Source organism: Enhydra lutris, unplaced genomic scaffold (genome assembly GCF_002288905.1).
Source record: "Enhydra lutris kenyoni isolate GAN:26980312 unplaced genomic scaffold, ASM228890v2 scaffoldscaffold21, whole genome shotgun sequence".
NCBI classification, from domain to species: Eukaryota; Metazoa; Chordata; class Mammalia; order Carnivora; family Mustelidae; genus Enhydra; species Enhydra lutris.
In genome coordinates this window covers 31606162-31620019 of record NW_019154105.1, presented here as the reverse complement: position 1 = coordinate 31620019, position 13858 = coordinate 31606162, and positions in this window count along the sequence as shown.

Sequence of the window (13858 nt, the reverse complement as noted above, 5' to 3'; positions counted from 1 at the left end):
ATGGGTCTGTGCATCAGTACCACAATGATCCTGGGATGAAACAATCAGAAATAGGCAGCTTTTTCTGAACCAAGATTTGGTGCCAGCCTCTCCCCCTGAGACAGAATGGCAAACAGTAATCGTGTCACAAGTACTTTTTCAATATGGAGGGCAACTGTAAATTATTTTAACTCTGTATTTTCAACTTTTTAAGCTGCTGTGAAAACTTTCGTAAACGTGGAAAGGCATTTATTCAATGCATTTATTGGGAATCTATGTGAAAGTACTGTTCTCTATTCTAAAATTTAAAGTCACATGAATTTTGTTATGTTTTGTTTTTGTTTGTTTTCTGCCATAAAGGACCATGTTGTAATCTAGATGGTCTGAAACAGCAGCTAGAAGAGAGGCAGAGTGATCCTCATCAAACATGGCAGGGACCGAAAACCCAGGTGAACTTCCAGAAGTGGGCAAACCATCAGGGAAGTTCCAAAGATTAGAAGTGGAAGGTATGGACTGGTGCTGATGGCTGAAACAATGGCTCGGAAAAGGACAGAAGGTACGATGGAGAAGATCATAGACAAATCCTACTGGTAAATCTGCACAAGAAAAGGAATGTAACCAGAAAATCTATGGTTAGCAGGTAAGACTTCTCTGAGAAAGACCCAAGGGGCGCCTGGATGGTTCTGTCGGTTAAGTGTCTGACTACTGATTTCTGCTCAGGTTATGATCTTGGGGTTATCCCCACATGGGGATCTACCCTTGATGTGGAGTCTGCCTGTCCCTCTCTCTGCTCCTGCTCCCATTAGCTCTTCCTCTCTTAAATAAATCAATAAATAAAATCTTAAAAATTAAAAAAAAAAAAGACTGGAAAGACAAGTACAAACTAGTTCTAAAGGGATCTGAGCTAATGAACAGAGGATCAAGGTATGAATTCTGGCAATATAAGAAGGTAAGTCAGCTACCTCAACTGAATTATGGAAACATAGGCCTGGCACTGTGCTAAGTGTTATGAAAAAAAAAAGTATGTATATAAAAATAACTAGTTTCTTCCTTTTTTTTTTTTTTAATTCTAAGCTAGATTTGGAAGGTAGATTTTTAAAAATATTTATTATATTAAGTGAAAATGTTATGGGGGCACCTGGTGGCTCAGTTGGTTGAGCGACTGCCTTTGGCTCAGGTCATGATCCCAGACTTCCAGGATCGAGTCCCGCATTGGGCTCCCAGCTCCTTGGGGAGTCTGCTTCTCCCTCTGACCTTCTCCTCTCTCATGCTCTCTCTCACTCATTCTCTCTCAAAAAAATAAATAAAATCTTAAAAAAAAAAAGAAAAAGAAAAAGAAAGAATGTTATGGTAAAAATAGGCCCAAGGTCATTATGGGAATTGATAAGGAAATAATTGTTTTTGTTAGGGAAATTCAAAAAATATTTCTGGCAAACGTTGAAGTTTTGTTTCTAAAGTCATATGCAAATTATCAAGAAAACATGCATCATATGACGAGTTCCTCTGGTTCCTCTGGTTAAAATAAGCAGCTATAAATGGAATTGATAAAGACTTTTAAATGTGGCTTGGGGAAAAAAAGTAACTTCATCGTGGAAAGAGGATAGACTATAGCATCAGATAAACACTGAACAAGTTACAACCTGAGACTCAGAAATTTGTGTATTTGTATATCAAATAGTGTAGAGTTCTACTGCATTCAGTAAATGTCATTGCCTATCTTGCAAATCTTTAGGAAATGGGAGCATTAGATTTTCATACTATTATGGTATCTTGAGAATCTATTCGTATAGAAGTAGATACAGGGAAAATACTCTTCTCAAACTAGAAATAATAGTTTCTGGAAAGCTTGGTAATATAACTCCTATTTAATTATAATAGCTACCATTCCAGTAATGACAAAGAAGTTTCTCAATTTATGACTTTAAAAAAAACACAAAAAATACTTTAAGTGAAGACTTTGGACTTTACAGAGGAAAGGCACTTTACAAATCAATATGTGTATTAGTTTTGTTACTGCAATAACTAAACATTAGTGTCTAGTCCGAAGTTCTATAGGAAGGGCAAATGCAGGAAAGTTAGTCAGTTGGTTTCTATAAAATTATGCTGCTTAGCATAATAATGGTTCTGTTTTATGTAACGTTTTTCAAAGATATGCGGTAATATCCTAATGAGGAATAACTAAAAAAATATGGGGAATCTTCTCCTTGTAACCATTTTACAGATTACATGGCTCCAATGGAAGAAATAAAAGTTCTATTCAGGTGAAACAAATAAAAGAATCAGTTACATGGCCTTTTTCCCTATGAATAGCATACCGCACAGAAGTAAAACAAAGCCAAAATACAAAGAACATACTAAGCTATCCATTATGAAGGGAAGTTTCTTATGGTGGATCGAAAAGCAAGCCATTGAGAAACACATTTTAATTACTCCAGAGAAACGGGCAGGCTCCATAGCTCAGTGGTTAGAGCACTGGTCTTGTAATTACTCCAGAGATATTTACTGAGCCTCTAATATATACCAGACAATTTTCTGTGTGGCAAGATGAAGGATGGTAAATTGTATATCCCCAGAATGCTGCAACAATAGTTCTTATTCCACATAGACTCCCTAAAATGCGACTGCCATTCTTCTCATAGAGCTTTGGGGGTCAGTGTTCCCTCCCTTTGAATCTGGGCAAGCTATGACTCTGGAGAAAATGAGGCTTGTACAACTTCTAAGGTTAAGTCATAGAAGGTGATACATTTTCAGCCTGAATCTCTTGGAAACTTGCTCTTGGAATCAATAACTTCATGAGGAGGCCCTTAGGAAGAGGCACTGAAGTCAGTCCCCATTTGCCAGTTTCAGGCTTGAGTCATCTTAAAGCCGATCCTGGAGTGCAGCCTGAGTTGGGCCACCCCACTGATGCCACATGGAGCAGAAACAAAGTTTCCCTCCCAAAGACTATTGGTATTGTATATTTCTGAGCAAAATAAGTGATTGTTGCTGGATTAAGGCTCTGTGTTTTGGGGTGGTTATACAGCCATAGATAACTGGAATGGTGAGATACTACTCTGACTTGCACCCTCTGAAGCTTACACTGAATGACCAAAAAAAAAAAAAAAAAAAAAAAATTAAGCCAGCAATTATAATATAATGTAGGCATTGTTCTAATAATAGCAGTGCATTAACGTATGGGCATATTTGGAGGATTGATTATAGTTTTCAACAACAATAGGTTCTCTGAGGGGCGCCTGGGTGGCTCAGTGGGTTAAAGCCTCTGCCTTCGGCTCAGGTCATGATCCCAGGGTCCTGGGACTGAGCCCCACATCAGGCTCTCTGCTTAGCAGGGAGCCTGCTTCCTCCTCTCTCCACCTGCCTCTCTGCCTACTTGTGATCTCTGTCTGTCAAATAAATGAATTAAAGAATAATAATAATAATAGGTTCTCTGAAGAAGTAACACCTAAGATGACACATGCAGGATGAGTGCAAAATGGAAGATGCATGTCTTAGAGATGGGGAAAAAAAAAAGTATGTCTTGATGGGAGTGGAGAGCATTGGGAGCATGGGAGAAAAAAATAGGAAGAAAAGAACATATGCAAAACCTCAACGAAATCATGTTAAAAAAAACCTTGAAATTTATTCTAAAATAAATGACAATCCAAAGTAATTTTTTAATTAGCTAATTAACCTTTTAATTAGTTAATTAGCAGTCAGCATTGCATTTTAGAAAGATCAGGAATCAAAGGGGTGTGCAGACTACCTAGGTAGTAACAATGATTCAATCCTTCTCTATCTGCAGCATTTCTCATCTTGGTTAATAGAAGCTCTGTCTTTTATTTATTTATTTTTTAAGATTTACTTATTTATTTGAGAGAGAGAGAGACACCATGAGTGGGTATGGGCAGAGGAGATGGAGTGAATCCGAGCAGACTCCTTGTTGAGCACAGAGCCTGAAGCAGAGCTCAGTCTCATGACCTTGAGATCATGACCTGTGCCAAAATCAAGAAATGGAAGCTCAATCAACCAGGCCACCCAGGCACCCCAGCTCTGTCCTTTTAAATGCTTAGACTAAAAACCTTGAGGAGTTCTTAACTCCCTGTATATATTCCATCCTATCTATTTGCAAGTTCTGTCCTATATATCTTTAAAGTATATCTAGAATCTGCCCATTTTCAACTTCTGCATTGCTACCATACTGGTCAAAACCACCATCTCTCACATAAATTATTCAAAAGCTTTCTAAAAGATATCTGCTATTACATTTGCCCCACATACCTAAAGGTCTAGTCCCAACACGGCAGAGTAAACTTTCAAAGCCAAAATCAGATCATCTCATACCTCTGCTCAAAACCGTGCAGGTGCACTCCATTTCCTTCAGAGTCAAAGCCAGAGTCCATACAACACCTAAGAGGCTGCACATAATCAGGCTTCCTGTTTTCACCCCAACTTTCTCTTCAACTCTTCTCCCTGTCTGTTCAAGCCACACTGGGACACATCGATACACCAGGGGCCTTCCAGCCCGAGACTTTTGTCTTAGCTATTGGTTCAACCTGGAAGACCCTTCCACAGATATCTAATTTCCTCAGGTCCTTCAAACCTTTGATCAAATCTCACCTACTTAAAACTGCAATTAGCAACCCCCTCACTTATGATCCCTTATAAACTTCCTTACATTGCTCTATTATTTTTCTTTTTCTCAAAGCCTCTATCACCCTATAACCTACCATGTACTTCATTCATTCATTCATTCATTCATTCGTTATGTCTACAGTAGTCCTCCTTATCCATGGGAGGTATGTTCAAAAACCCCCAGTGGATGCCTGAAACCATGGATAGTACTGAACCCTGTATATACTATGCTCTTAATATATATACATACCTGTGATAAAGTCCATTTTATAAATAAAGCACAGAAAGAGATTTACAAGAATAGCTAATAATAAAATAGAGCAATTATAACAACACACTGAATAAAAGTTATGCGAATGTGGTCTCTCTCTTTCTCTCTCTCTCGGAATATGTTATTGTACTGTCCTCACACTCTCCTCCTTGTGCTGTGAGATGATAAAATGTCTATGTGATAACACAAAGTGAGGTGAATGACACAGGCATTGTGACCTAGCATTAGCTACCACTGACCCTCCGAAAATACGTCAGAGGAGAATCATCTGCTTCTGAGCAATGGTTGACCAGAGGGAACGGAAGCCACAGAATGTGAAACCATAGATGAGCAGGGACTGCTGTGTTCTTTTCTATGTCTTCACTTCTACCTGCCCACGTTCTTGGTAAAATGTAAGGAGGGAGATGAAAGTGAAAATCATTTGTTCACTGACGTAAAAAATTACCTCAAGAGGTATCTGGTGCTTCGTAGGCATTAAATATTTGTTGACTTAGGACTAGATGATAGGGGACAGAGGTGAAAGAGCTGTCCCTATTCTTTACTCCAAATCTAATTTATTCTTTAGAATTTAACACAACTTTTGACATGCCCTTTTCTCTGCTGAAATTCTACCACTGGGTTGTTTGCGTTCTCCTTTTTTTCTCTTCACTATGACTGTCATTGGAATTTAATCAACTATCAAAGTCATCTTGGTTTCTTGGCCAGACCAAATATCAGTTAGAGCATTTCAAATATTAATACTCATGCCATTTCAGGGAGGAAAATAGGAGTGGCCTACATAGTAATCAAACATTTAAGTGGCTTATTCAAGGTCACTTTTTCAATCAATATGGAAAATAACGAGTACCTTAAAGGGCAGGATTTAAATTTAATATATTTGGAGGAACTGATAGGATAATGAAGAGCACACTGAATGAAATTAAGTTAGAACAAGTGTTGGGTAGGACCAAAACCATATATAGATAAATGCATATATAGTAAGTGAAAAATAGTCCTTCCCTTTGTTATACCACAACTACATTTGGATTCACCCATCCCATTCCTGGATTCCACTCTTCTCTTTGAAGATGACTTCCACTCTTCTCTTTTGATAGTGGGCAATAAGGAAATACTCTCTCAGATTCCCTTCAGAATCACAGGATGGTTCATAGTCATCTCATATCTTAAATAATAATTCTTCTTTTGTTCTATTAAGAATCTATTATATATGCATCACACATATCCCAAGTCCTTGAGAAGGGAAGTTAAAATCTGGATCTTCCAATAATTAAAGGAAGCGGCAATACTCGACTAGAGTTCAGGTACTACATCTGCCAGTTCTCCTGGTGTGTTTTACAGATGCCAAGATACTGTTCTACCTCTCGCCCTAGTCTTGACCTCTTAGGAAGTAAAAGTAATTAGAGAAGACACAGATATTTCTGATTTCTTTCATCTGAGAAAATTGTGTTGATATGATTTCTAGGATTTCTAAAATACTCAACATATTTTTTTGAGCATTTGTTATGGATACTGTTCTAAGTATTAGAATCAGTGATAAACAAGATATAAGTTGCTACCTCCATGGATATTCCAATATAATGGAAGTAGATATCTGATCCTAAACCAGAACCAATCAAAGAAACAAAATCATAAATCATATAAATCATGATGATTGAATATTTTCTCTTTCTCCCATTTTTCATGGTCATGATAATCTACCAAAGATGGGGAATCAGGAGCCGGAAAAATTAAAGATGAGGTCTTTACTGGGGTTTCTCTGCTTTCCTGTTAAACAGGGTTCACTATACACAAGTTGTTCTGGTTCTGTGTATTGTCAACTATCCCCAAATTTTCATTACCTGATGTGTTAAATCTGGCATGTGACTTTAAAAAAAAAAATCTATTTATTTAGAGAGAGGGAGAGTAGGGGGAGGGGCAGAAGGAGAGAAAAAATGTTAAGCAGACTCCACACTGGGCATGGAGCCAGAAATGGTTCTCAATTTCACGACACTGAAGGACATCATGACCTGAGTGCAATCAAATGTCAGATGTTAACTGACTGAGCCACCTAGATTTCCCTGAATCTGGCATGTGCTTTTAATAGTAAAAATTAAAAACTATAAGTGAAATCTCTATAAGTAAAAATCCTAGCATTTATAGATACTACACGCCACAGAGAAAAGTCTATGTCCATATCGCAAGAGGCACAGAAGTAAAATGGTGTGGGAAGGAATTCTAAGGCAAATAGCAGGGCAACAAGTTAAATAAAAACAATCATTTTCAAAATATAAGGTCATTTAAGGCTAAAACACAGTGATACCATATTCTTCTTCAAATTAAAACAGTGTTTCACAATTTGAATAACATATGGACACCTTGTAAAGAACAAAATTCTTTCTCTCCCCAATTCTATTCCCAAGGGTATCTTTAGTAATTATTTTCTGTTCCTCAAAAAATATTAAAGTTGTGATATAGTCCTATGTTCATAGGTATTGTATAACTATAAAATGAAAATTAAAATGATAAGCTAAAGACAAACAAAGCCATAAAACAAATAAAATTAAAACATTAATATCAGAGTTATTTTGCTTCTAGTCAAAATAAAGTACAAGGGAAAGGATTTAGCCTCTGTTGGAAATATGACTCAAGTCACTGGAAATCAGACAATGAATGAAATTGATCTCTGGGCAATGGGAACAAACACAATGAACTTTGAAAGTGCCCAAGCTTGGCACATAGAGAAAATTTCCAGACTACAGTTTAGGGAAGGAGGAAGCCAGGCAGAGTCTGGACAGCTTTCTAAGTTGGGAAGACAAAGCTTAGAGTCTGGGTAGATCAAAGTGGGCAGAAGTTTGCAAGAAAGCGTACCAGACAGCAAAGAGCTCTTAGGGAAAGAACTTTTGAGATCCAGAGATAATCTACTTCAAGTCCTCAGGTAAATTCTAACCAGCACAAGCATGTGAGGAAACTATCCAAGGCTGAGGAAAAGAAATACCCCAAGAATTAGAGGAAATAATATCTGGAACACACATATGAACTAAAATAGTGCCTGTTTTTACCAACTGTAGTGAAAAATAATATAATTCGCAGGGTAACAGATGGCATACTCAGAAAGAAGTCTTTTGCCAAGCTTGCTGTGGTCTGATACAAAAAGTTTAAAAGTAGGATGTAAAAGAATCAAACAATTTCCAAATAACTGTATCTCAAACAAACTCCAAAATTTCCCTAATAATATAAATGTATTCAGCACAGAACAGGTAAAATTGGCAGTGTCTGACATCCAATCAAAACGTATTAGGCATGGGAAGAATGACAATAAGACTTTAAAGGAGAAAATGTATAAAAACCCAGAAATTCTATTAATGATGGAATTAGTAGATAAAAATATTAAGGGGCACCTGGGTGGCTCAGTGGGTTAAAGCCTCTGCCTTCAGCTCAGGTCATGATCCCAGGGTCCTGGGATCGAGGCCCACATCAGGCTCTCTGCTCAGCGGGGAGCCTGCTTCCCCCTCTCTCTCTGCCTGCCTCTCTGCTTACCTGTGATCTCTGTCTGTCAAATAAATAAACAAAATCTTTAAAAAAGTATTAAAAGTTAACTATATTTTATATGTTTAAGAAGAAAGAAGAAAGATTGGACATGTTTAGAAGAGACATCAAAGATATACAAAGATTCAAACTGAATTTCTAGAGATGAAAACTACAATATTTGAGGGGCACCTGGATGACTCTGTCAATTAAGCATCTGCATTTGGCTCAGGTCATGATCCTGGTGTCCTAAGATCAAGTTCCTCATTAGGCTCCCTGATCAGTGGGGAACCTGCTTCTCCCTCTCCCTCTGCTGCCCCATACCTGCATGCCCTCTCTCTCTCTAAGTAAATAAAATCTTAAAAAAGAAGAAGAAAAAAACTACAATATTGAAATTAGAAATACACTTGCTGGGATAAATGAAGAGTAGGAACTTTAGCGAACTTGAAAATGGCAATAGAATTATCCAAATGAAACTGAGAGTAAAAAACATTTTAAAAAGAATTAAAAAAAAGAATAAAGAATCAGTGAGCTATGTGATAATATCAAGCAGCCTAATATATGAATGAAAGTAATTACCAAAGACAGGAGGAAAATTTAATAATGACTAATTATTTTCCAAATCTGATAAATATTATAAACTCACAGATCTAAGAAGCTCAATGAACTACAAGCAAAAGAAACACAAAAATTAGGTCAAGGTGCATTATAATAAAACCACTTAAATCCAACAAAAAGGAGAAAAACCTTGAAAGCAGCCAGAGAAAATAGACAAACAGAAGAAAAACAAATTTCTTTTTTTAAATTTATTTGTTTTTATGTAAATTCCAGTTAGGTAACATGCGATGTAAGATTTAAGATGTACAATATAGTGATTCAACACTTCCATAAATCACCTTCTGCTCATCACAAGTGGACTTCTTAATCTCCATCACTTATTTCACCCATCCCCCCACCCACCTGCCCTCTGGTGAACATCAGTTTGTTCTCTAGAGTTAAGAGTCTGTTTCTTGGTCTGTCTCTCTCTCTCTTTCTGGCTCATTTGTTTTGCTTTTTAAGTTCGATATAGAAGTGAAATCATATGGTATCTGTCTTTCTCTGACTTGTTTCACTTGGTTTAATACTCTCTAGCTTCATCCATGTCTTAAAAATGGCAGTATTTCATTCTTCTTTGTGGCTGAGAAGTATTCCCCTGTGTGTGTGTGTGTGTGTGTGTGTGTGTGTGTGTGTGTGTGTGTACATACTATGTCTTTTTTAATCCATTTCATCAGTCTATGGATGGGCTGTTTCCGTAAGTTCGCTACTATAGATAATGCTGCTATGAACATCAGGGTGCATGTGTCCTTTCAAATTAGTATTTTTGTATTCTTTGGGTAAATACCTAGTAGAGCAATTGCTAGATCGTGGGATAGTTCTATTTTTAACTTTTTGAGGAAACTCTGTACTCTTTTCCAGAATGGTTGCATGTTCACCTTCCCATCAACCATGCAAGAGGGCACAGTCTCCCCATCCTCATCATCACCTGTTGTTTCTTTTGTTGTTGATTTTAGCCATTCTGACAGGCATGAGATAATATCTCATTGTAGTTTCAATTTGTATTTCCTTGATGATGCATTCATCAAAGATGATGATACAAAGATGTATGAAAGACTTGATACAAAGTTGCTATTAAGCATCTTTTCATGTGTCTGTTGGCCATCTGTATGTCTTCTTCAGAAAAATGTCTGTTTGCATCTTCTGCCCATTTTTTAACTGGATTATTTGTTTTGGGAGTGTTGAGTTTTATAGGTTCTTTTTAGATTTTGGATACTAACCCTTTATTAAATATGACATTTCCAAACATTTTCTTCCTTTTTATACGTGGCCTTTTAGTTTTGTTGATATTTTCCCTCACTATGCAGAAACGTTTTATTTACTTTGATGAAGTCCCAATTGCTAATTTTTTATTTTGTTTCCCTTGCCTCAGGAGATATATCTAGAATGTTGCTACAGCCAATGTCAAATTTCTTGATGGAAACAATGAAGCTAAGAGGCCATGGGGTAATATCTTTAAGGAATAGAAAGAAAAAAATCCATTAACCTTAGAATTTTTTGTCATGGAAAATATCCTTCAAAACAAATGTGAAATGAAAATACTTTCAGACAGGCAAATTTGGATGAATTCATCAACAGCTGATCTACTCTAAGGAAATGTTAAATGAGAAGTAAAATGACACTAGATAAAAACCTGTGTCTATGAAAAAGGAATGAAGAACATAGGAAATGGTAATTATGTGGGTTGAAACATTTTTTCTATTTCAAATTTTTAAAGAGTTAAATAGTAATAATTTATTGTGGGCTTTATGAAAAATAGAGAGGTAAAATTCATGGCAACAATACTACAAAGGACCAGTAGAGATCAATTAAAGTATACATTTACTATATATGAAGTCATATAATAACACATGAGTATTGTGTTATATATTAAAGGTATATACTATGAATATATCTTTTATATATTATATAATATATATATAATATACCTTTATATATTAAAGGTATATACTATGAATTCCAAAGCCACTAGTAAACAGAGTTTAAGAAAAAACAAAAGTTTTATCTAATAAGCCAAGAAGATAAATTAAATAATGTGAAGCGATACAAAAAAAGACAGAAAAATAAGGAAGAAAAGCAAATGGACAAGTAGAAGAAAAAAGCAAAATGGTAGATTTAAATATTATCATTTCAATAATCTCATTAAATGTATAGGCAGCCCTCATTATTTGTGGATTCTGTATTTGCAAATTTGTCTGCTCACTAACATTTATTTGTAACCCCCAAAGTCAATTATTGCTATGCTTTCCCAGTCATCTATGGACTTGGGTAAAGCAGTAAAAAATTTAAGTGCTGGACATGTAAGTTCTCAGATGAAGTTAAACAGAGACACTCTGCCTTCTTGTTTCAGCTCTCCTAATATAACCAAATGTCCTTTTTGTAGTCTACTTAGCGTCACATTTTTTGCATTTTTGTGCTTTTGGTTGCTGATTTTGTCATTTAAAGTGGCCCCCAACCACAGTGCTCAAAATCTGTGTTGTGTTCCTAAGAATAAGAACATTATGCCTTACCATGAAAATGAGGGTGTTAGACAAATTTCATTGGGGCATGAACTGGCTATGAGGTCATTATTAATGAATCCACAATATATATTCAATAAGGTATCTTTAAAAAGAAATACACATAAAACAAGATTAAATATTGCTTGGCTGGCAAATAAGTTATAGACAGAGGCTCTGGGAGATAACTCTGTATTTCCCAAAGGAGCAATAATTAGGTATTTATCAATTCAGTGATCACGGTGACTTTATATAACAACTATTGCATATATCAAGAATCAGCTGAAAAGCTCTTAATTACCCAATTAAATGGCAGAGATTGTCAGACAGGATTTAAAAAAGCAAGACCTAACTAATTTGCCTAAAAGAAACTTACTTTAAATATAGTGACACAGATAGGTTTTAAAACGAGATGAAAAAAAGTTACACCATGCTAATGTTAATCAAAAGAAAGCTGATACACATCAAAGAAAATTTCAGAGCAAGAATATTTTGGGGATAAAGAGATTAATTTCATAATGATAAATAGATCAATTATATAAGAAGATGTAATAATTTTAAGCATTCCTACACTAACTTCAGAGTTTCTAAATATATGATGCAAAAACTGATAAAACTGCAAAGAGAAATACACAAATCCACAATTAGAGTTGAAGATTTCAACACAGATCTTTCTGTAATTGACAAACAGGTGGGCAGAACATCAGTAACAATAGAAAGGATTTGAGCAGCACTTTGAACCACCTTGATCTAACTGACACTATAGAACACTCTACCCAATAACAACAAAACATATATTCTTTTCAAGAATATTTACCAAAATAGGTCAGATACTAGAAAAGAGGAAATAATAAAAATCAGAGTGAAAATCAGTAAAACAGAGAACAAAGAAGAAACTGAGAAAAATCTATAAAACAACAACAAAAAAAGGGAGATGATAATAAGCTTGGAAAATCTAGCTAGATTGATCAGGAAAAAACTGCAAACATATCAATTACCAATATCAAAAATGAGAAATGACATCCCTACTCTACAAATATTAAGGGGCAAAAAGAAAATATTCTGAACATTAAGCTAATAAATTTAATTTATATGAAATAGAAAAATTCCTTGAAAGATACAAACTGCCAAAGCTCACTCAAAAAACAAAACAAAACAAAAAGAGATTATCAGAATAGTTCTGTACATATTAAGGAATTTGACTTTGTAGCTAAAAACCTTTCCACAAAGGAAGTTCCAGGTCCAGACTGATTTCACTAGTGAACTTTTCTTTAAAGAAGAAATGTCAGTTCTTCAGAAAATCTAGGAATTATTTTTAATTATTTTAAAAAATTTTAAGTTTGTGTTCAACATTATATCAAATATCAAATGATTAAACCTCATGATCAAGTAGGATTTGCCTCAGCAATACAAAGTGGGTTCAATATTGGAAAATCAATCAGTGTAATTCCCTGAGATGTCTTTGTCCTATGTCAGCTTGTCTAGGCTGAAATACAGTTGACCCTTGAACAACATGGGGATTGGGCACCAAGCACCCGGCAGTCAAAAATCCCTGTATAACTTTTGACTCCCCCCAGAATTAAATACAATAGCCTACTGTTGATCAGAAGCCTTGTCAATAACATAAGCATTCAATTAATACATATTTTATATGTTATATGTTTTATATACTCTATTCTTACAATAAAGTAGGACAGAGAAAAGAAAATGTCATTCAGAACATCATAAGAGAAAATACATTTATAGTTTTATATGAATATTTATTGAAAAACATCTGAGAACCACCTTCTCTGCCCGTCACCGTGAATCGCCAACTCAGGGGCAGGGGCAGCAGTAATCCTGATCACAGCATGGCTACGTTCTGAAGCCTAGCGGCCTCAGCTCAGCAGTGGCAGCCCTGAGGTATACTATAGCTGTCCCATCTATCTAGAAGTGTACCACCTGCCTATGGCCAGCAGCAGCTACAGTTACACATGAGTGAGCCAGTCTCCGGAGGCAGTGAGTCTGGAGCAACCTCTTGGGAAGGAGGGAAGGTAAATGGAAGAGCTGCCAGGGGCACATGGCTCCCTGAACCCCTGCCTTGTACTGGGCCCTAACGGGCTACTGATGGCCTCAGTGGGACTCAGAGGGCAGCAGACCCTCTCTGACAGTCACCTTTGATTTGATCCCTGGAGACTGGGGTGTGTAGGTGTAAAATCGTTTAAGTATGTGCATTTTACTTGATGTCAATTATCCCTCAATTAAATAGTTTTAAAATTAGTGGAATTTGCTTATAATAATTGTAAGTTTAACTTACAGTTTACTATATTGTAGAAACTGTTCTATTTACTTCACATACATTAATGTAAGCCTTACATCAACTCCATGAAGTAGGAAAATTACAACTCCCATTCTCAGGATA